At 42.7% G+C, this 3,480-nt stretch overlaps 1 pseudogene; it reads right to left on the bottom strand.

The window, feature by feature from the left end:
• Positions 1-724: 724 nt before the first annotated feature.
• On the bottom strand, positions 725-1,070 carry LOC109556832 (small ribosomal subunit protein uS10-like; annotated as a pseudogene).
• Positions 1,071-3,480: the final 2,410 nt, after the last annotated feature.

Genomic DNA, 3,480 nt, shown 5'->3' with positions numbered 1-3,480 from the left:
GGCAAAATTGAGGAGTTGGTGATAATTTTTTCCTTGGTTTGTAGTGTAGTAGACATACTATGGAAGAGGGGGTGGCAACCCACTCCAGTATTCTTGTGTGCAGAATCCCATGGGCAGAGGAGACTGGCAGGCTACAGTCCATAGGGTCACAAAGAGTCAGACATAGCTGAAGCAACTTAGCACACACGTGTGCAGATATACCATGGGCTTTGGAGTCAACCTAAATTATCTCAACTCCTTCACTTTCTAGCTGTGTCATCATGGGAAAGTTTATAGACTTCCTTGAGCGTCAAAGGTTTCTTCAAATGATAGTTGTAAGGATTAGAAGAATGACATTTAATATATCTAGTACAGTGCCTGGTACACATGATTGGTCCTCAATGAATGGAAAATATTACTATGATGGTTAAAAATCACTTTTTTCCCTGGTAACTCAGTGTGAACTCCAGCATCTCTTCTAAGCCTGACTTTTCTGGTAATGTCAGTTCCTCTAGTCCTTTACTTTTACTATAAATATCTTATTTTGTGTCTTCCATAGTTAGGGCCTATGTGATTATTTAATCCACGAATACTCAGTAATATTAATTTACAATCTTGCTGGTGAGATAGGATGTTGGTAACAGATCTAGGCATAACAGGTGAACTGAGTGATGCAGACAATTGGTGCTATGGGATTTCATTTTTCTTTTTAACAACTGATTATCAGTTTATTAAAAAGGTTGACTTAGGCATAGGCAGTGGTGACTTCCACCTCGACTCCTGGCTCATTACTGATGGAAGTGATCTGCTTGACAATCTCAGGGCTGTGCAGGTCAATGAGTCGCTTGTGGATCCTCATCTGAAATTGATCCCAAGTCTTAGAACTTTCACCTCAAGGAATTTTTTCTCATAGTTATTCTGTCTTGGTGGGCCTCAGAGTCTGATCAGGTCCTTTCACTATCAGATTCTTTTCCTTCCTACCTCTCATCAGGTCAGCACATACCTTCTTCAGAGACTTCACATTGCGGCTGGTGAGGGTGATCCTCCACCTTTGGCTCCAGTGGAGTATTACCAGTGTCTTTAAAGGGCATGGCTGTGGTGTGGTTTCCTGACCAACTTGTTCCTCAGTGAGAGCGAGCACTGGGGAGGCAGGAGCAGGAGTGGGTGGCACAGGGCTCTGCTACAGCGGTGTCTGAGGCTTCCTCAAAGAGCATGGGATTTCTAAGAAAATATGACCATGGCCTGGGATTTCTGAGAACTTGCACAGACAGTCAATAATTATCACTTGGATAGGCCAGGTGGGGAATTCTGGAATCTGGAGCCAAACCTGGCTAGGTAGTGACAGCAGATAGAGAGATGAGAGATTGACTGACTTTCAGGTATTGATGGACAAAGCATGATGTTTCAGGGGTAATAGAAATAGATCAGAGTTCAAGCACATAACTGGCCAGGAGGTCAAGATTAAGCATCTAAACTGTCCCAATAGGTACGTTGCCCAGTGATGGGGACTTTGGGGAAGATAATATTCAAAAGTCAAAGAACATAGTCATGCACAGTAAGTCTTCTGCTGACTGAATTCCACTTCCTTCAGCAGGAGAATTGGGGAATTATCCCAATCCTTGAAGGTTTTCAGGGTCCAAATTGTGATGGTGGGGTGAGATAGAGACAGTGTAGATAATTCTAAAATTTAAGTGAATATGTGAATCTTAGGACAGTGCTTCTTAAAGTCTCTGGACCATCTGTTTTAAAATTGCCTGGGAGGCTTGTAATAAATACAGATATTTGGAACATCTGGGGGAATGGATCCTGAGGATATCCATTCTAAATAGGATATACAGAGAATTATGTACTTTAATTCTAAAGAGTACTGGATAATTCATATTAGATGCCAAACTTGAGAGCAGGTCAGAGAGTCCTGAAACAAAGAATCAGAGACCCCGTGAAGAAGTCAGACTTTTCTCACTCAATGGAAAGCGGTGTGCAGAAGGGCTGGTTATATGGAAAAGAAAACTGCACAAGTCTTTTGTCCTGACAGTAGGATTGCAAGTAGGATTTCAATTTCCAGTCTGGAGAGTTGGGGTTTCTGCAACAAGAAAGAAGACAGAGAATACCAAGAAAACGAAATAGAGCACAGAGACTGGAGATTGGGCAAAATATGATACAGGGTCTGACACAGGGTTGCCTGTTTAATGTCCCCCCTGCCCCTCAACTAACTAGCTGTGGGCTCCCTGAGGGCCCAGCTCATAACATCTTCATCCTTATTTCTTTTGCACTTGATATAGGGCCTGAGCTTCCTAGGTGGCTCAGTGGTGAATAATCTGCCTGAAATTCAGGAGATGCAGGTTCCATCTGTGGGTTGGGAAGATCCTCTGAAGAAGAAAGTGGCAATCCACTCCAATATTCTTGCCTGGGAAATCCCATGGACAGAGGAGGCTGGCAGGTTATAGTCCATAGTGTCACAAAAGAGTCAGACGTGACTTTGGGATTAAACAACAATGACAGCATAGGGCCTGGCACCAAGTTGGCTTTTAAATGTTTATTAAAGAAACAAATAAATGGACGATTGGACTAGTGGCAAAGACGATTTAATGCTGAGCTCTGGAATGTGGACTAGTTACTCAGTCTCCTGGCTCAGTTTATACATGGTCCTGGGAGTTGAGGTGGGGCTGCACTTGAAGTTTTGGAGTTGGATAGAGGAAGCAACTATGTTGACTCAAGACATAGACTGAACCTACAGTTAGGATAGTTTAGGACGTATTCTGGAAGAAAAGTGTGATTTGAATATGCTTTGAAGGCAAGACAGACATCATATGACTCAGTTCAATCCAACTCACTAAACATTAATTTGGCATCTACTCTGTGCAATGGATGAAAATTCAATTGTGAGTAAAATATAGTCCTTGTGCTGGAAGAGACTAAGAGATAAGAAAGGACCAAAATATAGTGTTACAGAGGATACTGAATTCCTTTTAGGGGTGTTAAAGGTCAACAGCTGCAGCAGCACAGGATTCAATCTCCACAGAAGCAGATGGCAAATGCCCTTGGCTAGTGCCAACTTGTAGTTGACATACATATATGCAATAGAATATTACTCCGGAATGAGTCTGAGTCAGTTGAACTGAGGTGGATGAACCCAGAGCCTGTTATACAGAGTGGAGTGTGCCAGAAAGAGAAAAACAAATATTGTATATTAATGCATTTGTGTGGAATCTAGAAAAAGCATACTGATGAATCTATCTTCAGGGCAGGAAAAGAGATGTAGATGTAGAGAACGGACTTGTGGACACACCCAGGGAAGGAGAGGGTGGGGTGAATTGAGAGAGTGGCATTGAAATATATACATTACCATACGTGAGACAGATAGGTAGTGGGGAGTTGCTGTGTAACAGGGAGCTCAACCCAGTGCTCTGTGATGCCCTAGAGTGGTGGGATGGGGGCAGGGGTTTGGAGGGAGAGTCAAGAGGGAGGGGATATATGTGTAATATATTTATGGCTGATTCA

The sequence above is a fragment of the Bos indicus genome, chromosome 3 (genome assembly GCF_029378745.1).
Source record: "Bos indicus isolate NIAB-ARS_2022 breed Sahiwal x Tharparkar chromosome 3, NIAB-ARS_B.indTharparkar_mat_pri_1.0, whole genome shotgun sequence".
NCBI lineage: Eukaryota > Metazoa > Chordata > Mammalia > Artiodactyla > Bovidae > Bos > Bos indicus.
Note: the sequence above shows the minus strand (reverse complement) of the source record. Positions and strands in the feature narration are given on the sequence as shown.